The 26,426-nt window shown below is 35.9% G+C and overlaps 1 protein-coding gene across 1 annotated transcript in view; it reads right to left on the minus strand.

The window, feature by feature from the left end:
* The window catches only part of Rassf8 (Ras association domain family member 8), a 135,211-nt gene that overhangs the window by 96,948 nt on the left and 11,837 nt on the right, over nucleotides 1–26,426 (minus strand). The gene's annotated exons all lie outside the window — the stretch shown is intronic.

The raw sequence follows: 26,426 nt of genomic DNA on the forward strand, positions 1-26,426 counted from the left end.
GAGGGCAACTTGCACTTCTCTTGACCACTTTGTTGCCTAATGCTGTGAGAATGTAAAGCTCTACCATGATGTTAGTTATAAAGAAAGCCTAGGGAAGAAATCTTGGCCACAAGACGGGAATTGACGCAATTCATTTGTCTGCCACGTTCAGACGATGCCCTCCACAGTTGTTTCTACATTTATTTATAGGAAAGTTTACTTTAGAAACAGAACCAGCTTCCATCAACCATTTTAAAAAATACAAGACACTGAACAATTTTTATTATGAATAGAATATACTACCTAAAAGTATTTCAATTCTTAAATTCTTAGTCATAAAATGATATGAAATATTAAATTAGAAATAGCTTAAGGAAAAAGAACTGATGGACATTAAATCTGATGCAAATTGAAGTAAATACATAAATTTCAAACATCACTGAGCAAGGGGGAAGTCAGTCGGCAAGCAGTTTGTTGTTCCATAGCCAGGTTCTCCCTGGACAGCTGCTACTTTCTCAGATGGAGACACTGTCTCCAAATCCCTTACTAGATTAACACTTCATATAACTTAATAGTTGCTACAAAAATGCCATTTGCTTCCTGATTATTTTGTATGTAGTGTTACAGTTGTGATGTAATAAGGGTCTATTAGTGCCTGCTCCCACGTATCTTTTAAAAGAAAAAGAGAGTAGTAGTCAGGATTTTTTCCCTAATGATAATAAACAGGCTTTAAGCATATTAGATATTACAGAAACCACAGAATTCCTTTTCATCCTAATGTGCCAGATGCTGGCAGAGAGCCTTCATATAACCTCATTCCTTCCAAAGAAACCAGGGCATTCACACATCAGAGGACCAAGTGCTTCATAGAGGGCTGGTCCAGTAGAGTGGCATCCAAAAATCAAGGGAGGGTTTAAGCCTGCTGAGAGATGACTGTATGACCAATTTGGAAGCATTCAAGAAGAGGCCAAGTAGAACAACAACCACCCTAACTCCCATTCTTGGGCCTGGATATTATTGGAATCTAGCTCACTGGTAAAGTATTGTTATTTACCTAAATCAAAATCTCTTCCCACTTTTTTTTTCCCCCTCTAAAGCCTCATCTCTTTCTAGTTTTGTTTTTAAGAAAAGGTCTGGGAGTTGGGAATGAGCAACTGAGAAGGGAGTTTCTAAAACTGACAATCATTAGCTTATTTTGTTCACAAAATAAAATTATCATTAAAGCCAGACACTTAAGGGAAAGAAGTTATGGTGCTTATTCCCTCATATATAATCCCAAACATACCAATTTACACATATCCTGAGATTAACAGCATTCCTTTTTAGATTTACAATGCAAAACTCCAAATGAGTCAAGGCTCTCTGGGATGGGATGGGTTATACTAGTTCTGCTAGAGTCCCAGGAATGTGCTGTAGAATGCCCATGAGAAATGCCAAATCTGATGGGAAAGAGTGGAACTAGGCTCTTATGTACCTGTCCCCCCCACCAGTTCTTTGAGGCACTAATTGTCTCCTCCTTGATTACTACAAGCATCCTAACTAGTACATCCACAGTTCACCTTTCAGTCAGGTCACTTCATAGAAACAAACCAAGCAAAAAAGACCAAATCCTATCATTCAATTGCTTTTGAAAGTCTCCATGAAAAGGTTCCAACTGTTTTGAAGGAGTGGTGTAACTTTTTTGGTAACTCTAGTGACAAAATTTTGTAACTACAAATACACATATAAGATTTAGCAATTTGGGTAGTACTTAAGAAGGCAATAAGAATCCAGAAATTTAACTGGGGAAATACTCAGAAAATTTATAATGTGCTGGGTATTCTACAGGAAATCTTTTACATCTTTTCATGTTATTGTGAAAGCTCATCTACAGTTGCTCTCCTGAAGTCACCACAAGGCATGCCCCTGCCTCCCTACCGCACAGCTTCCAGCCTCAAACTCCACACTGGAATCTCATAACAGGATCATCATCTTGTAACGGCTAAACTCTACGAGAGACAGCTCAAATGTCTTCTTACCAGTCCCTGAAAACCTTCCCTCATCCAAATTAATCACTCCAGGTATTACCAAGTAGCTACCTTTGGTACTCACTGGCACTGTTTGCTGAATCCTCACAATAATCCAATGAGGTAAGTAAGTTGTAACAAGGGAATAATCAGAAAACGAAATAGAAAAGCTATGCCTCTAATATACAGGGGATACAGGAATTAAATTTAAAATAAATTAAAATGTGAATCTATGAGCTTCAACAACTGTACCAGTATTATCATTTTAGCATAAAATATAATTTTTGTATATTTTTGTACTGATATCGGCATTCACAATACCTAGCATATTAAAGAGTTTTTCAATAAATGTTCACTGAAGGCTTGATAAATTCAGAGGGTTTTATAGAATGGAGGTACTGAGGTTATCCTCAGTGAAAGCCCTACTAAGCTAAATGATTCTTTTACCTAGATATAATTCTCCTTTAATCATGTTTCTGAGAAACAGGTAAGTGTCATGCAAATAGTAGAGACCAATAATCAATGTGAAATTGGGGTAAAAAAAGAAAAATGAGAAACTTTTGTATTCCAATAATTACATTATTTTTAGTAAAACTTAAGAGTAGTCACACATTGATTAGACACATATAAATATATCAAAGATTAGACAATCTGCTTCAGTAGACAGCTCCCAAAGATCTTCTAATGGTATTAATTCCCTTGTATCTTCTCTTCCCATAATGAACAGAGTTAATTTGAACAGCCAGTAGGATCCTGTGGAAATGATGTCATAAAAGACATGGCAACTTCTAGTTTGTTCTCTTTGATCACTTATCCTAAGATAAGCCAGCCAATATTACATTGATGTTTGAGCAGACTCAGGGAGATATCCATGTGGTGAGGAACTCAGGCCTCCTGCCAACAACCAGTGCTAATTTTGCTAGGCTTGGGGGTGAGCCACTTTGGAAGTAGATAATCCATACTAGTCAAATCTTCATATAGTCTCTGTACAATTTGGCACAGCATTTGGACTGGTATCTCCTCAAAGACACTGATCCTTCGGCCATTCCTGGATTCCTGATCAAAGAAACTAAGCAAGATTTAAAAAGTACTGTTTTAAGTCTCTAAGTCTGGGGCAACTTGTTATACAGCAATAACATACATATTACCACCCACACAACTTTCATTTAAATTAGTTTATAAGAATGCAAGTAGAAGTAATTGATGTTAATACAATATTGGGTTATTGTAATTTCTAAACACTGAACAAATGCCAAACAAAATGTTCAAGTACAACTCAAGCAAAATAATTCCAGTTTCCAAGGAGTTCTGCCTTTTCCTTCCATTAAGAGGTAAAGGATGCAAGCCCTTCATATCATGATAGATGTCTCTTAATGACTGCTTATTAGTTGTTAGGTATGTCCCCTCACTTCAAAGTAGGTCCACAAGGAATGATAATCAATGGTCAGCAGTGACATTTCTTTCTACGAGAAAAGACTTCATAGCTCTGGTTGTTTAAATATTACAGGTCAGATAAGAATAAAATCAGATAAGAAAAAAAATCTAAGAAATTTTGGAGGAAACGAACAACTGTCTACTCTGACTCCACTATGCTTGGAAAGTTTTAAAACAAACAGCAAATTTATTTTTATTGAGAAGAGAAAATTCATCTGAATTCTGAATATTAAGCTATAGATAAGGTGTGGTACCTTATTTTTGTAAGTGATATTCTTAATTTTTTTTTTTTTTGGTACTGGGGATTGAACTCAGGGGCACTTGACAACTGAGTCACATCCCCAGCCCTATTTTGTATTTTATTTAGAGACAGGATCTCACTGAGTTGCTTTGCACCATGCCATTGCTGAGGCTGGCTTTGAACTTGCAACCCTTCTGCCTCAGCTTCCTGAACCATTAGAATTACAGGCATGTGCCACCATGTTTTTCCTTCCCTCTTTTGACACAAAAACTTAATAATGTACATTCAAAGATTAATGCCACCCTGCTAAAAGCAATAAACAATGTTAGAAAAAAATCTTAGGTTTTAGATATTCCATGTGAAATATTAACACAATAAAATGATATAACAATAATACCTTGACTTTCTGTGGGAATAAGTCCATTATAATGTTATGAGCTATATGAATCTAAAAAGCAGAGGGCAATGAAAATAACAAAAATTAATTACATAATAAAATTTACCAAGACCTTATCATATTTAAAAATAGAAAGATGAAGATATGAATTTCTTTCTAATAACTGTGCAACATTTGTGAGACGTAATTTCTAGTATTACTAGACTAATATCTAGTAACAAGAACACCAAATAAATATTTGGTAAGCAACAAAGGACTTGAGAAAAAGCTATAATAAGTTCACAACTCGTGGGTATCCAAGAAGCCTTCATAAAATAGTCCCTTGTATTTGTATGTGGCTATACATTTTTCTAGTATTTTCATATTAATATATTAATAGTCCCATTACTCAGATGACAAACTTGAGGACCATAAATATTGAGTAACTTGATTAGAATACAGTTACTGGTATTAGAGAATAACAATATATACTCAGAAAATTAGTCCTAGGCACCACTTTATGTGCAATTCAGACACTGTTTACAATGCAGTGAATGTATATCCTACAATCTCCATTTTAAAGATGAGGAAACATAAGATTTTAGAAAGATTTAGTACCTTTTCAGATTATATGGCTAGTCAACTGGAGAGCCCTGATTTGAACTCAGTTTCCGATTATCCCAGGTTAATTCACCTATCTCTTGCTGCTTTTAGTATTCACACTCTTTACTGAACCTTCCCTCTCTGGCTCATATTTTGTCCATAAACCACAATGAACTGAAATACATCTCCATTGGTATTATTCATTATTAAATGTCACTAAGAAATAAGAAAAGCAGCCGAGACAAAGACAAAGACAGGGATATGATCAATTACTGTTTAAACACTAAGTAATCCTTTCTGTTAAATAGATCTGAAAGATGCAATTCCTAAACTTTACCAGATAAGCTACAGAATGATTATTTGTATAGGGTTTCCTTCCTCAGGCTAATACTTCAATATCCCATTTGTCAGAGAGTTATTTTCAGAAGATCAACTTCAGAGTTTTGATTAGTATTCATCAAATTATCTAAGTGTCTTTTATTTATGATTTATAACTCCAATTTGAATCAAGAAGGAAGGAAAGAAGGGAAAAAAAGAAAAACACACAAACTAGTAAATATATATAGATTAAGACAAACACAACCACATGAATAGTAACTGTGTTTTACTATAAAACACGTATCAGTCAGATGTGATACCAGGACATATTAAAGGGTTACATCAAACAAGCACTCATAAAAAAAAAAAACAGTATGGTCACTGGTGCAGTACAGTGAATATAATTACAACAACACACACAACCCCTCCCGGCTCACCCCCACCCAAACCCCACATGGCTAGAAATCAGTGTTCAGAGCAAACATTCAAACTGATGAAAATTTTAGGAGACAAAGAATGTGAAGAACAGATGAGAAAGAAGGAACCTTCCATAAAGGAAACATCATAAGGCTTTTTTACTATCATTGAAAGTATAAGGCTCTGTTGGAGACAAAGTATATGTTTGCAGAGGGATGTGGGGAGATACATATACCCCTCAAAGAGCTGCTTTCTAAGAAGAGGAAAAATTCAAAGAAGTTAACTAGTTTTTCACTTGAGTGAAATAAAACACAAAGATTTAACCAGGAGGTGTAACCCATGTCTTAACGATATAGTTTCCAGGAAAAGACAGAAAGTGTCTCTGGTGGTTTCCACATTATGCTACTGCTGTTAAGATTCACTCCTCTACTGTGCCATGGAACCCTGTCTTCTTTATGGTCCCAGCACCTAGCACACTCAACAAATGAGGAATCTGGCACATTCAACATGGGAAGGCAAGGAGGAAGGGCCTTATATAGCAGGAATTACACATGCCATTTCCTGAAGCAGCTGTAAGTGAGGCTAGCTGATGAAAATCTTTTTTCTTACCCCTGTCCCCTGAAAAGAAGGAACATTTGGGAGGTGTGGTCCTAAATTTTTTTTAAATGAAAAAAAAAAGAATTCTAATTAAACAAACAAGCTTGTAGATTTATGTTATATAGCTTTATTAACATATTTTTGAAATTTCAAATGTTGATTACAGTCACCACCTCCTGGTTGTCCTGGAAAATTTTCTAAATACTAGATTGCTCTAGTTAACTTCTTCTTAGAACATGGGATTTGATTATCCAGCTTTACTGTGTGAATTAACCATCTGTTCAATAGTATTGAGACAATAATAAAAATCCTAAAATTGCTTGTAAATACCTGACAGTTTTGACATGCTGTCTCTGCATAGATGTTAAAACTGTCCCATTTTTCCCCCCCTAATGGTCTCAGAAAACTATTTTAAAATTCCACAAAGAAGAGTAAGTTCAAATGTTAAGAAGGACTTCATTTTTAAAAGTAATACTGATTAATTTCAAATGACAATGATTTTCATTCTCCTTGTAAAATCACAGCTGACAGAAAATCTTTAATATATGTTTAAAAATATGTGTATACACACACACACACACACATACACACAATAAAGAATGTTCTACTGGTGAACAGAAAATTACTGTACTATGTTGAAATGTTCAAGTATGTTTTAAATAATTACCTTATTTCTTAAATGGAACTGCTTCATAATGTATGTTAATCTTGATAAATGTCCTCATTTCAGTTCAAAGAAAAGCATAAACAATATAAAAAGCTAATTTATATTGAAGAAAAGAATATATTTAGATTTAATTACCACTTAAGCCAAGCATTCATATAGTTTATACTTTACCTGGTTCGGAAACCTTATCATTTCCTGCCACCCACCCTGCCTGAATGAATGGAAGCCTTTAGATCATTCCTGGAGTTACAGTGTACCATAGTATGTGTTCAATTTTCGTGTACTCTTTATTGAAAGCATACAGTATTGATTAAAATTTAGCCTCAGGCTATTCAAAAGCTGAGAGGCAAGAATGTAGTTTACATAGTGTGATTAGATTAGTTCCTGTCATGAATGCTCATTGCCTAATGTTTTCTCAAAAAGTTGAGTCTGATCCTGCCTCAGGTAAAGGAAAAATGGTAGAAATACAAAAGGGTCAGAGCATAAAAATAAATCAGGGAGGAGGAAAGGAAGAAAGAAAGGAAAAAAATAATTAAAGTAAACACAAGAGGAAGCAAAGAGGGGAGGAGAGGCAGCAAGTAATGGGGAACTTTGTCAGTGTCATGAGATGCCAATGATCACTGGAAACACCAGGTCAGACAGGAAACATGGAAGAAGTCACTAGATGTCTAATCCTACACATGTTAGATAAAAACTGAGGTAAGAGGAGTAATGAATAGAGGTGCTCAAAGAAGAAGCAGAATGACCTTGAGTGACTCAGAAGCTGGGGGCAGCATACTCACCATGGGTCTCACACAGACATATGCAACCCCTACGGCCTGACAGTCCAGGGGACCCAAAAAAAATGAAGTCATGCATACTGCATGAATCAAGGCTCTAAGGAGAGAACTGGCCTTGACCTCTATGCATTATGGAAGTAGTACAGACAACAGCAAACACCCTAATCCCAGACAAAGGTGCCAAAAACATATACTGGAGAAAAGATAGCCTATTTGACAAATGGTGCTGGGAAAACTGGATATCTATCTATATGCAGCAAAATAAAATTAAGCCGCTATCTCTCACCATGCACAAACTCAACTCAAAATGGATCAAGGACCTAGGAATTACACCAGAGACCAGAGACCTTGCACCTAATAGAACAAAAAGTTGGCCCAATCTTCATCATGTCAGATTAGGCCCTGACTTCCTTAACAAGACTCCTATAGAGCAAGAAATAAAATTCCAAATCAATAAATGGTAGGGGTGGAGGCTGGGTTCAATTCTCAGCACCACATATAAATAAATACAATAAAGGCTCATTGTCAACTAAAAAATATTTTTAAAAAATAAATGGGATGGATTCAAACTGAAGAGCTTCTTCTCAGCAAAAGAAACAATGAGGTAAAAAGAAAGCCTACGGAATGGGAGCAAATTTTTACTCCATGCACATCAGATAGAGCACTAATCTCTAGGATATATAAAGAACTCAAATCATTTAACACCGAAAACCCAAAAAACTCAATCAATAAATGGGCTAAGGAACTGAAAAGATACTTCTCAAAAGGTGCTATACAATTAATCAACAAATATATGAAAAAATGTTCAACTTTTCTAGCAATTAGAGAAATGCAAATCAAAACTAAAATTTCATCTCACTCCTTTCAGAATGGCAGCTATTAAGAAACGACAAATAAGTATGTGGTGGGACTAGCCAATCTGGAAAGCAGTATGGAGATTCCTATGGAACCACCTTTTGAGCCAGCTATCCCACACCTTGGTGTATACCCAAAGGACTTAAAAACAGCATACTATAGTAACGGGGCCACATCAATTGTAGCAGCTCAATTGACAATAGCTAAATTGTGGAACCAACCTAGATGCCCTTCAATAGATGAATGGATAAAGAAACTGTGATTATATATATATATATATATATACACATACATACATACACACACACAATGGAATACTACTCAGCATTAAGAGAATAAAATCATGGCATTTGCAGTAAATAGATAGAGCTGGAGAATATCATGCTAAGTGAAATAAGCCAATCCCCCCAAACCAAAGGCTGAATGTTTTCTCTGATATATGGATACTGATCCATAATGGGGGTCGGGGAGAACATGGAAGGAAAGGAGGACCTTTGGATAGGGCAAAGGGGGGAGGAAGGGGAAGGGAGGGGATATGGAAAGATGGTGGAATGAGATGGATATCATTACCCTATGTACATGTATGAAGACACAAATGGTGTGACTCTACTCTGTTTACAACCAGAGACATGAAAAATTGTGTTCTATATGTGTACTATGAAATGCATTCTGTTGTCATGTATAACAATTAGAATAAATAAATAAATTTAAATTTAAAAAATTCTGGCATTGTCTTATCTCAATGGCCTGGGAGATGCAAGATCATGGAGCAGGAAAACCTGATGAATGTAAAAGAAGATCTTGCCTACCTTCTGGATGGGGCTGAATCCAACTTGGGATGCTGGGAGGCTAGTAATCTCAGCCTTTTAAGACTGTGGATAAGTTCTGCTACAAGGGTCATAACCATCAGGGCAATCATTTGTTAAAAAGCCAAGGTTGAAAAAAAAAATCGCACAAAACTTCAATTTTATAGTGCCTACTCTGTACCAACCACTGACCTAATTACCTTATGCATATTGATTTATTTAATTCTCTTAAATAATCCTAGGAAATAGGAAGTGTCCTCATTTTCTCAGGCTAGAAGAACAGGGTAGTTAAAATACTATGATCCACATTTTGATTCAGTTATCCCAATCCTTGGTATATATCCAAAGGATTTACAATCGGCATACTACAGTCATGCAGCCACATCAATGTTTATAGAAGCTAAATTCACAATAGCTAAGCTATGGAACCAACCTAGGTGCCCATGAACAGATGAATGATAAAGAAAATGTGGTATATATACACAAAGGAGTATTACTCAGCCATAAGAATAACTATGGCATTTGCCTGTTAAAGTATGGAACTGGAGACTGTCACACTAAGTGAAATAAGCCAGTCCCCAAAAGCCAAAGGTTGCATGTTTTCTCTGTTATGTAGAAGTTAACACACAGTAAGGGGAGTGCATGGGGAAGAACAGAAGTTCAGTAGGTTAGACAAGGATGAATGGAGGAAAGGGAGGCAGGTAGGAAAAGAAAAGTAGAATGAATCTGACATAATTTTCTCATATACATATAATGAAAACAACACAGTGAATCCCATTGCCATGTACATCCATAAGAATGGGATCCTAATAAGATATATTCCATGTTTATATAATTATATCAAAATATATTCTGTCATGTGTAACTAAAAAGAACCAATTAAAAAAAATTACTTTAACCCAAGTCTCCCAGCTAGTAAATGGCATGTACCTATGAACCCAGCCCTGAGGACCTCAGTGTGTGCTTCTAACCACTCTACAACCCTAGCAGTGCGCTGGTGAAAGCTTGCTCATCTGTCCTTTTCTCCCCACATAGTGATTTCAGCTACACCTCCCCAAGTTCCACACCTGTGAGAGGAGGATAAGACCACTTGCATAACGGCTGTTTTTAATCTGAATGCAGCAATTTACTTTCTAACCTATTAAATTTAGTCTATTTTAATGTTTAAGACATTGTTTTAAGCTATTAAGGAATTCTTAATCTCTCATTTTAACATATTATATACCATTAAGTATTTATTTAAGACTATTAATATGCCTTCTGTATTCCAAGTTGAAAAAGATGTGGATCATCATACTATTCAGCATTGAAATCATTTTAAAGAAAGTTCCCTAATAGATACATCTGTAAAGCACACAGTACTTGCAATTTCATACAATAAAAGATATTTGCCTGAAATCATACGTGTTCAGTTAAGTTTCTCTCTAGCCAGAGCAATTAGGCAACAAAAGGAAATTATAGGGATATAATTAGGAAAAGAAGAGCTCAAATTATCTGTTTGTTGATGACATAATCCTTTACTTAGAACCCCCCCCCCAAAAAAAATCCCACCAGAAAAATTCTAGAGCTCATAAATGAATTCAGTAAAGTAGCAGGAAACAAAATCAACACCCATAAATCAATCCCATTCCTATACTCCAAAGATGAATATGAAGAAAAAGAAATTAGGATAACTATCCTATTCCTAATAGCCTCAAAAACCCCCAAATTTTGAGAATTAATCTAACAAAAGAGGTGAAAGGCCTCTAAATGAAAACTAAAGAACACTAAAGAAATTTAAGATCTTAGGAGATGGAAAGACCTCCCACATTCTTGATTAGGCAGAATTAATTGAATAGTGCTTTTGGTATTATGACCATTTTGACTATTAATACCAAAAGCACTATACAGATTCAATGCAATTCCTACCAAAATTCCAATGACATTTTCAGAGAAATAGAAAAAGCAGTCATGAAATTAATTTTGGAAAAATAAGAGACCTAGAATATCCAAAGCAAGAATAGTGAAACAGAGGGTATCACAATACTGTACTGCCGCGTCTGGCTAAAGGGGCCGATCCAGCGAGGGACGGCGAGGTTGAGAAGTACACAGGACACCAAGGTTCTTCATCCAGGAGGAGGAGTGTGTGCGTTTATTGCCAAATTTGTTCCCCTTATATATCTTTTTTAACAGCTGTGGGAAATTACTCAAAAGCGAGGAGGGAAGAGTAGTAACTGTGTCCTTGGGTTACCACCACCGTCCCCTATTAGAAGGCTCCGAACAGGTCAAGATGGAAGGCTCCGAACAGATCAAGATGTTCGAGAGACACATATGCTCGAGGCAGATAAACAGGAAACTGCAAGCCCACATCAAGGCCTTGTGAGCTGGCCACATTGACATGCATAACAAAAGACTGGGGGTTGAGTCCCCAGGGGCCAGGGCGGGCCTGCTACCAGCACTGTACCTCAAATCATACTACAGAGCTATAATAAGAAAAACAGCATGGTACAACACAGTGAATCTCAACATTGTGTACATCCACAAGACTGGGATCCTAATTAGAATAAGATATACTCCATGTTTACATAAATATGACAAAATAGACTCTACTATCATGTAAAACTAAAAAGAACAAATAATTTTTAAAAATTCAAAAGTAAACAATAACAACAAAACAAGACAAACAAACAACAACAACAACAAAAAACCCAGCATGATACTGGCACTAAAACAGGCACAAATATCAGTGAAACAGAAGACAGAGAGACAAACCCACATCAATACAGTTATCTCATACTAGACAAAAATGCCAAAAACATATGATGGAAAAAAGATAACCTTTTTAACAAATAGTGCTAGGAAAACTGGAAATCCTTATATTGTAGAATGATTTTTAAACTTGATCTCTCAATCTGCACAAAATTCAGTTCAAAGTGGATCAAAGACCTAGGTATTAGACCAGAAACCCTGGACCTGCTAGAAGAAAATACAGGCCCAACACTCCAACATGTCAGCTCAGGAACTGACTTCCTTAACAAGACTCCTAAAGCACAAGAAGTAAATAAAAAAATCAATAAACGGAATGGCAGCAAATTAGAAAGCTTCTACCCAGAAAAGGAAATAATCAACAGAAATAAGCCAACAGAATGAGAGAAAATCTTTATCACCTGCACTTCAGGGCATTAATATCCAGGATACACAAAGAACTCAAAAAACTTAACACCAAAAAAACAAATAACCCAATCAGTAAGTGGGCAAATAGACACTTCTTAAAAGAATAAATACAAATGGTCAACAAATAAGTGAAAAACATGTTCAATATCTCTAGCAATTAGAGAAATGTAAATTAAAACTACACTAAGATTTCATCTCACTCCAGTTAAGAATTATCAAGAATATAAGTAACAATAAATGTTGGGAGGGATGTGGGGGAAAAGAAGATACACTCATACTTTGTTGGTAGCACTGCATAACTGATGCAACTAATCTGGAAAGCAGTATAGAAATTAAAAACTAGAAATGGAACCACCATATGACCCAGATATTCCCAATCCTCAGTTTATACTAAAAGGATTTAAAATCGGCATACTATATAGTGACACAGCCACATCAATTTTTTCAGCAGCTCAATTTACAATAGCTAAGCTACAGAACCAACTCAGGTTCCCTTCAATAGATGAATGGATAAAGTAAATGTGGTGTATGTACACAATAGAGTATTACTTGGCCCAAAAGAACAACTTTATGGCATTTGCTATAAATGTATGGAAGAGAAGAGACTATTATGCTACGTGAAATAAGTCAGTCCCCAAAAGTCAGAGGCTGAATGCTTTCTCAGATATAAGGGAGCTAATCAAAAATAAGCAGGAGGGGAGATAAAAAATAAATAAATAATAGAAGAAAGATCAGTGAAGTTCTTGGGGAGGGAGTAGGAGACTGAATCAGGAGGATTGTCAAGTTCAAAGCCAGCCTCAGTAACTTAGTGAGATCCTGCCTCAAAATAAAAAATAAAAAGGCTGGGTATGCAGCTTAGTGGCTAAACACCCCTGAGTTAAATCCTAGTACAAAGCAAAACAAACAAACAAAAAAACCCACACACACACACACACAAACACACACACACACACACACACACACACACACACACACAAATCAGTGGTGTAGACAAAAGGGAATGAAGGGAAAAAAAGTGGGAAAAGATAGGGAAAGAAAGTGGAATGAATCTGACCTAACTTTCCTAGTACATATATGAATACACCACACCACAGTAAATCTTACCATCATGTATATCCACACTATTAAATAAAACAAACTGTAAGTAAATGCAAAAAGATCAGAGGAATAGAGGGAAGGAAGGTTATAAGGGGAGGGTAAATGGGAGGGGAAGGGAAAGTACTGGGGTTTGAATTAGAACAAATCATATACCACACTTTTGTAATTATGTCAAAATGAATTCTATTGTCATGTGTAACTAAAAAGAACCAATAACAAAAAACAAAACAACAACAACAAAAAAAAAACAGCAACAAGAACAAAAACACAAAATGGAAAGGGACGTAAAAACAACAACAAAAAGTTTCTGCAGTTTAAAAACAATCTCCCCAAGCCTGTTATTCAGAAAACAAGTAAATGTACCTACAAAATGTGAACATTAAACAAAAATGTAGAGCAAGGACCCAGCACAATCCTTCATGTCTCATATCTACTCAATGTTCTCACAAGTAAGTCAGCAGATCTGGAAATAAACCAATAGTGATCCAAAATGACAAAATAACTTTGTTTTATGGAATTTATATTGAGTTTAAAAAATTATAATTTGTGTGCTGTCAAAGAACATGTGACAAAAATTTATTTCATAAAGAAGAAATAATAAACTCAACTACACTACAAAACCCCCTGATGGAGAGAGGGCATCTGTACTTTAGAAGGGAATCACTTATAAGGAAACTGAATGATTTCCCAAACTCCTTTGCTGATTTCCATATTCTTCCCATTTGGGTGATATTTCACAAGATGCTTTTGATGAAAGCACAAAAATGATTAAGGAGGAAGATACTTTCCACCACATACAGAAAGCTATTATAATAGTTACTGCATTTACTTCTTAAATTAAATGTTTTTTTAAACTGATGATAATGATCATTCTGTCATGCATATGTATGTACTTTTTTCTTAAAATAGACTATGTAAGGAACCTTTGGTTTTCCTCCTCTAAAGAAAATATATAATTATGAGTATTACAGTGTAATACTCATAATTTGGCCCACCTAGCCAAACAAAAGAATGAAAAGTTCTCATTTGTGGGTTAAGTATCTTGTTAAGTTAAACCCACTAAAGACTCTGAAAGACACCTTACATTTGCTTCAAATAGTTTTTAATCATGGGAGAGGGTACTTAGAAAATTTGACGAAAAAGAAAGAAACAGACCTAAGAATGGAATCCAGCTTCTGGTTACCTAAACTTTTTAAACCACCACCTTGAATTTACCACTGTGAACCTCCTAGGGGTCACCTATTCCAAGAGAATTTTCCTAACTCCTCATTCCCCCGCAATACGAAAAACTGTCCACTACATTCCCTAGTGCTACCTACCAATAGAGGCACAACTGTATTGTAGATCTATCTCCTGAACCAGATTTGTGGAAGTTCTTCAAGGCATTGTCTCTGCATCTATCACTCCCACACTACAAAGAACATCTAAGCATTCAACCAGGGAAACCAGCATGGAATGGTAGAAAACCAGTATGGAATGGTAGAAAACCAGTAGCGGTGGAGCTGTCCCTGGGTTGGAATATTTGTTCTGTTACCATTGCAAGCTTGGACAAACCATTCTGGGCCTTGGTTTTCACAGAAATAAAATGGGGGGGGGTTAAAAAAAAAGACTTTTCAAGAGAGTTTTGAGATTTAAATGAATGAATAAAGACAAAAAACCTGGCACACTACAAGCACTCAGATGTTATAAATAAAATTATTGTTACTGTTTTTAAAAATAAATCTCCAGGGCTGGGGTTGTGGCTCAGTGATAGAGCACTTGTCTAGCATGTGTGAGGCCCTGGGTTCGATCCTCAGCACCACATAAAAATAAATTAAATAAAGGTATTGTGTCCACTACAACTAAAGAAAATTAAAAAAGAAAAAATCTCCAATGCCTCACACTCAACTCAATACTTAACCTCACTGTCCCTGGGAAGTTCACACCAATTATTTGATTATCAGAGTCAAATCTTAATCCTACATGATTTCCTCTTTGCTTTCAATATTGCTGACCATCTCTCTGATCTTGAGGCTCTTTTTTCTCCTTTGTTTTCAGGGAGGACATCAATCTCATTTCTTCTCTCTTGGCTTCTCTCCTTATCTAGAGCTGGTAAAGCTTTTGGCCATTTGATTCTCTTCTTACCATACCTTCTACAGACAAGGTTATCTACTACGACCACATGTGTCTTCAACTACTACCACATGTGTCCAATCTATTGACAGATCACATCCAAAGAATAATTAGAAGAATGACTGGGCTCTGTCAAGTTCCCTTTGAGCTTTTAATCTTTATTTCTAACTGCCTTCTAGGTAATCTTCATGTAGAACAGAACAGAAGACCTTTCTCTTGTCTACTCTCTTGAATGTGCTAAGGTTAAACACTGTGAGGTACCAACTACGAAATCTGTTTCTCCTGGATCTGATATCCTGTTAGCTATCAATTCTACCTATTCTAATTCCCTAATTGCTGGCCAAAATGTCCTCTTAATTCCCAAAATGAAATCCTTCATTAAGGTTTCTATATTCTCACTCTTTATTATTGTACCCACCACCTTCTGGTCTCCCAGGTTGGAGGCAGAGAGACCAGGGTCCTCATAAATAATGCCACCAGAATAATCAGTTTATACTAATCCAGTCATGACCCATTTTTTTTCATTAAACTTCATGTGCACATTTGAATATCACAATCAATCTACTAGAATATATTTAATAAGTGCCTCCTATGCAGAATAAAACTCTAGCTCCCTAAGAGTTCTGATAAACAGTTCCTGCTTCTTAAAATCCAATTTGGCAAAAACAGTATTCTGTTGCTTATGAGCCACCATTAATTCTAAGAAAATTATTCTGTTTATGCCCTACATATGCTTAATTAACATGGCCAACAAGAAAAAACTGCTATTTTAACAATTTATTTTCTTATCACTTAATGGCTCAGCGGTAGAGCACTTGCCTAGCATGTGCGAGGTGCTGGGTTCGCTCCTTAGTACCACTTAAAAATAAATAAATAAAATGAAAGTATTGGAAAAAAAGTTTTTTAAAAAAGAAGTACATGGGATACTTTTAAGTGAGTAATTGAGCAATTTTTTTAAAAATAGTCACTATCCTGTTCCAGTATAAAATTGCTCAATAAATTCAACTGGAAGTTGAAGTCTATCCAGAAAGAAACAGGTCAGTAAATTAACCCAAAGCATGCTAAATAAGCAACTCCTTTACTTTTAAAATTTAAAATTACACATATGAAGGTACAAAGTGGACAGACATCAAAAAAAAAATGTTCTCCAGAAGAAAAAAGGGAATGCCAAGGAGATACTCATACACACAAAAAAATAACACAAAGTAACCAAGCTTGTAAAGAAGCATCTTAGCTTACAAAAGTTTTGAGTTAACTTGAACCATCTTAGGTAGAGAATGAAACATGAGAAAGCAGAGTGGAAAGTTCAATGTATTTTATATCTGAAGTTAGAACGAAAATAGTAATATGTCAGTTAAATTAAAATTTAGAAATGGTTGTATGTGGGGGGAGGGCACGGTCTCACATTTAGTTCACAGACTGAAATATTCCCATCTATTAAAAAAAATCTATATTTAACTGCCAAACCACAGCTCCCATGTCTGAATGTGTAAATATCTGCACATGGCATTTACCAGGCTATAGCTTGTTCAAAACATTTGGGAGAATGGAGAGGAGTGTTATAATCTTAGCCCTTGTTTCTTTTTAGAATACATAAACTATACCTAAAATTTACTAAGGCTTTAGGTTATATGAGGTTGATCCACATGTAAATATCAATCATATGTAAATATGCACTAAACAGATAAAATATAAATATGCCCTACATATGCTTAATTAACATGGGCATAAATAACATCACAACAAACACACTTATGACTTCTTATTAAGACCATTCTATAATCAAATTAATGTGCCTCTTAACAGAAACACTTCTCTATTTCATTAAAGAGAATACACAAACAATAATGTAACCTTCTTACCTAAGTCAAACACATGGATGTGTTTAAATATCTTAATTTATTTTTGGAGCTATTCTGACCTATGATATTCTGTGATGTTTTTAGGTTGAGGCCTACCTCTGATGGTACCAGGAGCACAATGCTCAGCATGGAGTAGAGGGCTCTGATCAGAAAATCTAAACACCAGAAGTGGTTACTTCAAAATTTTTGAGGGCATATTGTTCATAGTCTTCTGGATGGATTTTATTTGGTGAGCTTGCTAATTAGCAGATGAATTAACATTAGAATTGGGCTCACAATGGTGGAATTAAAGGATTCATTTGTGGGCTTGCTAAAATGTTTTGTAGGCCCTCCAACCCTTGTATGTGCAGCAGTTTAGTCTGAAACTTGGTTACATTATATTCTGTATATAAGGCTGTGAAAGAGCAGGTAACTCCCACCAGCTTTAAGCTTTCTTCACAGATACCATCAACTACCTACTATCTCTCCCAAAGACACCCAAGATTTGGGTATGACCAAGTATACTATGAGAACATGGTTTGGATACCTGTTATTTTATAGAATGTACAAACTTTATGTAACTTAATTCTGCATGGGACTGTGAATGATGTTTAGCTTACATTCTCACAGGCTTGCTGTGACAATCAAATCACAGAAAAGATAAAAATGACTGAAACCATCAAGTACCATAATCATGTGTAATATTATTACCACCTTCCTGAATTACACTGTAGGATAGAAGAGTGCTGGTCTTGTTATCTTACCTCTTTCCTAGATGTTAATTTTATCCACATATGCCTAATTTTAATGCCTTCATTCTGTTGCTTCTGAAACTCCACCCCATTCACACATGTGCACATGCACACATACATGCTTCTAAAATCTAAAACACTCTGAATTGTAAATATGATAAGGAATACTTGTTATTATAGTAATTAAAACAATCTCAGCATTGGCATAATTAATTGTAGTACACATAAGATTAATATAAATATTAGGTAAGAATTAATAAATATAGGAATAAGACAATGTGGAGGTTTTGCGAACACCCCTGCAGATACTCTAACTTATAAAGGTGATGTTGGCCTGTCTGACACAAGGGCATCATAGCTGGGCTCATTCCTAGTCATTTAGGAGTTTAGAAACAACTTGATTTGATATTAGAATGAAACAGTGTTCCAGAGTGGCTCTCTGTATCTGAAGCTCAGAAGCATCTGCATATCCACCTAGATTCCATTCTATTCTAAAAACAGTGTTAGAAGAGATTCAGCATAATTGAGACTTGAAACTTATCATCATTAATATAATGCCATTGAAAATTGCTCAGTACACATAAGCAAGTAAATAGAAGGCCAAGCTGAGGATCAGCAACAGGAAGCCAAAGGGAGCAATGAGGCTTTGATCAGAGGAATATCACAAGCCCAAGGGTCCCATTCTACAACTAACCATGTGATTTTCCACTTTCATTCTTCAGTGATTGTTCTTCTGAAAAAATATAGTACAATGACCTCCCAAGAGTCTCCCGATGTCAATATCAACATATTTACAGCTATTTGATGTTTATAAAAAACAGTCTCTTTGCCCCTATCAGCTGTTTCACAGCCTAGTTGTTCTCAATGAGGATTTTCAGAAGGCTAGCTTTGTTATTTTGGAAAAATCGAAGTATATATTTGAAATAAAAAATGAAAGATGCTCAATTTTTTTCCTTACAAATATTTTAATTTGTGCACTTAAGTTGGCAAGTCATAATGCCAACAAAATTCACTAAATCAGTATACATATAACTTGTTGGCTTGCTGAATATTTGAAAGATGGAAAACACCTGCTAAATATACAAGATCAAGAATATAAATTGCAATGATTTGGGTTATTTTTTTCCAAACAAAAACAAAAAAAAAAAAAAAAAAAAGAAAAGAAAAAGCTCCAGAGTATGAAAGAGATTTACTAAAAAGTCAGGCTTTTCCTGAAATAGAGGAAAGATAAATAATAAGAAAGTTATGGGCAAACTCCCATATAAGATAGTTAGTGCTCTGCAATGGTTATAGTGTTAGCCCATAACCTCAGCCATTTCAAAATATTTATGCTATTGCCAAACAGGAATGAATCCATGCAAACATCTCAATGAAGCCATAAGAACATGGGTGGATACATTTATTGGTAGTAAGAATCACTCAAGGTGGAAGGCTACTTTGTAATGATGTAACAGAAGGACCCTCCCTGTCAGGGTCTTAAAAGATGGTGCTCCTAATTTCATCTCAAATATTCCCTACAGAATAATTTTTGGCTATTCACGAAGGCTTTCTGAGTTTCTTTTCTTAACTATAAATTGCCAGATCTAATTTCAATAATTGTTAAAAATAAAATTAGAGACGGGCACAAAAGTGGCTGAAAAATTAGTAGTCTGAAAAAAACCTTAAGTGAGGAGAACTAATACTGAGGGAATAAACTGTTGACTGGGGAAAGCATCCTAAAATTCTAGACCCAGTCACAATTTTCTTGTGTGAAAACCCAGGTTCACACCGTATCAGAATTAGTTGTAACACACAGGACTTGTTCTGAACACAGCAGACAACCTGGGTCAAGGAAGAAAGATTAATAGACCTGTTCATAAAGCTTACTGCCTTGGAATAAAGTCCACATCTTAAAAGGCAGCATGTAAGATTCTCCACACCTAGCCCCAGTCACATTATCAGCCCCATTTCTCTGTATGCCTAGTGGTTACATCCCATATTGAGGGACTAGACATTGTGCTACCTCTCAAATGTACTCTGCACTTCCATGTGCCTCCTCTTGGCAATCTCCACTGTGGATTCAGGTCGTGAATGGCTTCTTTCCAGCTTCCCTATCATATCTTGTCCTGTGTGTGTGTGTGTGTGTGTGTGTGTGTGTGTGTGTGTGTGTGTGTATGTATGGTGCTGGGTGGGGAATGAACCCAGGGCCTTCCTTGTACATACTGGGCAAGTACTCTACCACTGAGCTATATTCCCAGCCCTCTTGCCCACCTTTATACCACTGTTCACCAGTCATGTTTGTTTTGGTCCTCTGGTATTTGATCAGTGTATATGGTCTTCTAAATAGCTTTCTCTGCTTCCTGTAGTTATTAGTAACAAGTCCTTCCTCTTTACTATTGCATTTATTTAATTATTTGATGCTGGAAATCCATGCCAAGCACATGCTCTACACTGAGATAAACCCCTAGCCTAGGGCTTTTAAAGTTCAGCATTTGCTTTGCTCAATGGTAAGCCTCTTAGAGGCAGAACCTAGTCTTTGTAACACCCAACCACTATAAGTATAGTTCCTTCTACAAAAAAATGTACTCCTTAAATGTTTGTGGAACAAATATAAAGAAGGTGATTTCAAGACATCCTAAGGAAAGACATCAGGCAATACTCCAAAGCCAAGTTAATTCTAAAGCAATCCTTTCCACAAACCATGTTCTTTCTTATACTCTGTTACTTTGTGTCTGTTGTTCTACTTGTCTGGAGGAGTGTCCTCACAAAATTTCAAGTCCAAGCTCAAGAGTGGATTTCCCTATTTTTCTTAGACAGATTTAGGTCACTTCCAACCTCATCCACAGAGCCCACATCTCCATTTTAATCCATTATCATTACTCCCAAGATTATTTGTTTAAATGCCTGGCCCTTCATTCTATCAAAGTATCTGGAAGAAAAGGTTAGTTCTTTTTCTTTGTATATCCAGTTCAGAAACATTCAATAGATTATTACTATCTGAACAAATCAACAATAAGTAAAGGCAGTGCCCAATCCACCAACATCAATTGTCTACAAAGAGTTAACCTAAGGCCAAAGTTTTCGGACTAGACATAGGGGAATAAAGGGAGAGGAGAGGGTATAAGGTTTAGGAATGATGGTAAAAATGAATTGGACATTATTAACCTGTGTGTATATGTGACTATATGACCTGTGTAACTACATCATGTACAACCACAAGAATGAGAAGTTATACTCCATTTATGTGTCCAATCTACTGTCATGTAAAACTAATTAGAACAAATGAAAAAATTAAAAAATAAACATTAAAAAAAAAAAAAAACATGGGGCTGGGGATGTGGCTCAGGCAGTAACGCGCTCGCCTGGCATGCGTGCGGCCCGGGTTCGATCCTCAGCACCACATACCAACAAAGATGTTGTGTCCGCCGATAACTAAAAAATAAATATTAAAATTCTCAAAAAAAACAAAACAAAACAAAACAAAAAAAACCCAAAGAGCTAACCTAGCACATTGGGTCAGGACTGCAGGCTCACACCCTCACTACGCTTTGAAGCAGCAGCTAAGCTCAGGGTGCTTCTCCAGTAGGGCTTACTGTACCCTATTTCCCCAGAGACAATGCTACCACTAATGAACAGGTTCCAAGCTGGCCCATTCAGTTTCATTCAATTGGAAGAATCTAAAATAGTTAAAATTGTACTGAGAAATCAGGATTTCTACTTACTCAGATTTTATTTTTTTATTTTTTTATATTCTGATAATCAGTATATGTTTATTCAAATATTCTCAGTGTTCTCTGAGACTGTTTTATTATTTTTTTATATCTATTTTTTTTATTGTTGGTTGTTCAAAACATTACATAGTTCTTGATATATCATATTTCACATTTTGATTCAAGTGGGTTATGAACTCCCATTAGGAAATGCTGAGGCTACTTTAGAATTAACTTGGCTTAGGGTACTATTCAGTGGCTTCCAGTACAGTATTGTTTATAAAACATACTAAAATAGTAAATAGTAAAAGTTCCCCGTTATAGATTTTAAGCTAGACTAAAATCTTAGCTCTTGCTTTTAGGTAAATACCTCTGGAAGAAGACATTCCAAATCACTGTGGTCTTCCACAAGGAACACAATGAACAAATATTCGGGGGAGGGGGTGGAATTACACATTACATTTACAATGATGTTCAACCTCAGCTGGGCCCTCATACTGCTGTACCCTCCCTTCAAATTCCTTGGACCCCCAAACTAACTGAACAGTTGGGGCTGCTTACTTCAAAGCTTCTCTGTGTTGTTTAAACTCCCATCTTGATGCTACCTGCTTTCACTTCCAAGTAATACCTTTTTTTGCGTCCCTCACTTCATAGATAAACTTGTGCCAAATGAATATGAGTCCTGTCAGTCTATTTGGGCTGCTATAACAAAATTTTATCAACCGACTAGCTTAAAAACAAGAGAAAGTCGCATTTCTCACAGTTTGGAGGCTGGGAAATTTATGATCAATTCCACATATGGTAAGAGCCCACTTTCTGGCTCATAGATGGCACTTTTTGCTGTGTCCTTACATGGGAGAAAGGACTAACTACTTTTATAAGAGCATTAATCTCCTTCATGAGGGCTTTGCCATCACGACCTAATCACCTCCCAAAGGACCTACTTCCTAATACAATTACCTTAGAATTTCAACAAGGGAATTTTGAGACAACACAAACCTTCAGACCAGAGCAGGTTACCTACTGATCAGCTATCTCTCCCACTCTAATTATAAAATGCAGTTCAGATCTCATTGTCTAGCAATATTATCTAACAAACTCATTACTTTCAGTTAATCCTCATGATCAGTTTTTAAGGAAGATACCGCTGTGCCTGGTTAACCCATGGATGAGCAAACTGAGGATAAAAGAGATTAAAGAATGTATCTATAGTCTCATGACTACTAAATAACAAAACAGATAGAATCTGGTTCTCCTGACCCAGAATTCACAGTGGGCCGTACCATACCTATTTCAGTACAGGCCCAACTTGTTTTCTCAATTCTCTTTCATATTTTCATGGTCCATACAAATTGACCAACTGAACCTACACAAGCATTTAAACAAATAAAGTTGTTTCACTGAAAAAAACAGATGCCAAACTTGGGTGTAGTTCAGTGGTAAAGCATGTACTTGCATTCATGAGGCCCTGGGTCCAATCTCCAGCATCAAAAAAACAAAACTAAAAATCAAAACAACTCCCCACCAAACACCTAAAAATGCTTTCTTTTTATGGTAGAAAGATGATAGAAAGCATGTTATGATAGAAAGCATATTCTTTTATAAAGAATATGCTGATTATAGAAAATTTTGGAAAACAAAAAAAATGAAAGAGTAAGGTTAAAAGTCATCCACAATAAGTAAAAATGAATAATCTACAACTATACACAATATGGATGAATCACATAACCTTGAATGTGGGAAATTAAGACACAAAAGAGTACATGTGGTAACATTTCATTTATATAAAAGAAACTAAAACAGTCAAAACTATGGAATATCACTAGAAGTTGGGGGCATGAGGGCCTAGGGGATGTAGAAAACACTCAATTTCTTGATCTGGCACTTGCTGCATGTCTATTGTTCAGTATACAAAAATCAATGGACTGTATATTTTCATATATGTGTATATGTATACAGACATACACACACGTACATGTAACATTTTTGAAGCCAAACACAATATTAATATTTTATTATTTTCATTCTGGTGTTTTTCCCCTTTTGGTATAATTTTTTAAAAAATAAAAATAATTATGATCATATTGTATGTGGAATTTTGTACCCTGACATTTCACCTAACATAAAAGTAAAAACATTTACCAAAATTATTATAAAAAAATTCTTCATAAAAGAAATACAAATGGTCAACAAATATATGAAAAAAGTTCAACTTCACTAGTAATTAGAGAAATGCAAATTAAAACTACATTGAGATTTGGGGGCTGGAGTTGTGGTTCAGTGGTACAGCACTTGCGTAGCATGTGTAAGGCATTGGATTCGATTCTCAGTTCCGCATATAAATGAATGAATAAAATAAAGATCCATCAATATCTAAAAAATATTTTAAAAACTACATGGAGATTTTATCTCACTCTAGTCAGAATGGTGATTATCAAGAATACAAGTACAGAGCTGGGTATGTAGCTCAGTGGTAAAGCGTTTGCCTAGCATGTGTGAGGCATTGGGTTTGATTCTCAGCACTGCATATAAATAAATAAATAAAAATAAAAGTCCATTGACAACTAAAAAATTATAAAAAAAAGAACACAAGTACAATAAATGTTGGCGAGGATATGGGGAAAAAGGTACAACTTATACACTGTTGGTAGGACTACAAAGAGACTGCAAATTGATACAGCCACTGTGGAAAGCGGTATGAAGATTCCTCAGAAAATTGGAATGGAACCACCATTTGACCCAGTTATTCCACTCCTCAGCATATAACAGAAGGACTTAAAATCAGCATACTATAGTGACGCTGCTACATCCATGTTCACAGCAGCTCAATTCACAATAGCTAAGCTATGGAACAAACCTAGATGCCCTTCAATAGATGAATGGAGAAAGAAAATGCAGTATATATACACATGGTGTATTACTCAGTCATAAAGAAGAATGAAATTATGGCATTTGCTGGTAAATGGATTAAACTGGAGACTATTATGCTAAATGGTATAAACCAATCCCCACAAAAACTAGAGGCCAAATCTCTCTGATATGCTCATGCTGACTCACAATAGGTGAGAGGTGGGGGGGGATAAAGTTTCACTGGATTAGGAGGGTATGGGGGAAATGGAAGGGAGATGGAAATGGAAAAGACAGTGAAATGAACTGGACATAACTTTCCTAGTCATACATGAGTATACAACCAGTGTAACAACCACAGAAACAGAAAGTTATACTCCACATATGTATGATACGTCAAAATATATTCTGCTGTCATGTGTAACTGAAAAGAATTTTAAAAATTCTTAATATATACTTTTAATGGCTATATAAAAGTCCATCTGGTTCTTGTCCACATTTCCTTAACAAGTGTCCTGATATCTACATTTGTTTCAATGTTCATTACTGTAAGTACTGCTGTAATGAATAATTTTACCCTTTATGTTTTTTTAGCCATTCTCTCCCCTTATGCTGCCTTATATGTTTATATTACACATTAGCCTTATATAATTATTAATGTACTTACAATACCATCTTAGCTTAGTAAAAAGCTTCCCCCAAATCAAACCACATCATTGTCCACCTCTATCCCCACAGAATATTATGTCATGATAATACTGAACATGATCAGGTACTTAACTATTCATTGAAATGTTTTCAGGAACCAAGTAAAGCCTCCATTCTTACCAATCCTGATTTCAGTATCACCTTAGTGGTCCATGAAACATGAGCATTTTAGGCAGTTGTGTTCCAAACTTCTTATTTAGTCCGCATGGCTAAATGCTTACAGCCAGTTAAGTGTAGCTCTGTTTGAAGTTATAAATACTAGACTAAATACTGGATTCACTCAACAACTGGCTATGCCAAGTCTTTAGAATCCAATGAGACTCAGACAACTACCTGGCATTAAAGAGCTTACAGTTGGTGGATAATTAATATGGATGTTGCTTTTGAGGAGACCCACAGTCTAGCAGGGAAGGTAACATAAAACAAATCTGGAATCCTCCCTCTTGAACTTTCAAATCCAAGTGCATAGGCAGGAACAGATACCAGCCCCAGAGCCAGACACTGAATATTCAACCTGGCTGGGTGCCTTCATGCTTGTTAGTCTGTGGATGTGTGGGTCTGTTGTATTTAAAATATAGTTTGAAGTGTTTTACAAACATTATTAATCTTGTATCTTACAATGGTCCAAAAGGTACCATGCTTTTGCATTGTCAGATATGATTATAACAATTATGATAGAAACCAAAAGACAGCTAATAAAAACAGCTAAGCGGTTAAAAAAAATCTTTTTGTTTCTCTTTCTTTTTCTCCTTCTTTCCTCTCTCTCTCCTTTTCCTTCTTTGGAAACAGAAAGAAGACTGGAAAGAGCTCTGAAGGGCCAAGGATGAAACACAAGCAGGAATATTGAGCTAGAACACAGAAGAGAGAGCTTCAGAAGTCTCCATTCTGAAGTGCAATAGCATGATCAAGACCAAAGGCAGAACACGGTCCAGTGTTAGTTCAAGAGGCCAGGACACTGTATGAGAACAGAAAGAACAAGCACAGCGAGGGTTGAGCCCACCAAGGTTCCTGTAATTCAAGAGGTGAGGGGTGAACATGAACATCAAGGGTTACTAAGGGCCTCCCCAAGGTCCCAGAGAAATCATGAAGGAACCTCTGGCACCAAGAGATTTTTAATGTGGACAAAGTTCCTCCACTTCAGAAAAAGA

The sequence above is a fragment of the Ictidomys tridecemlineatus genome, chromosome 6 (genome assembly GCF_052094955.1).
Source record: "Ictidomys tridecemlineatus isolate mIctTri1 chromosome 6, mIctTri1.hap1, whole genome shotgun sequence".
In the NCBI taxonomy this organism is placed as follows: domain Eukaryota; kingdom Metazoa; phylum Chordata; class Mammalia; order Rodentia; family Sciuridae; genus Ictidomys; species Ictidomys tridecemlineatus.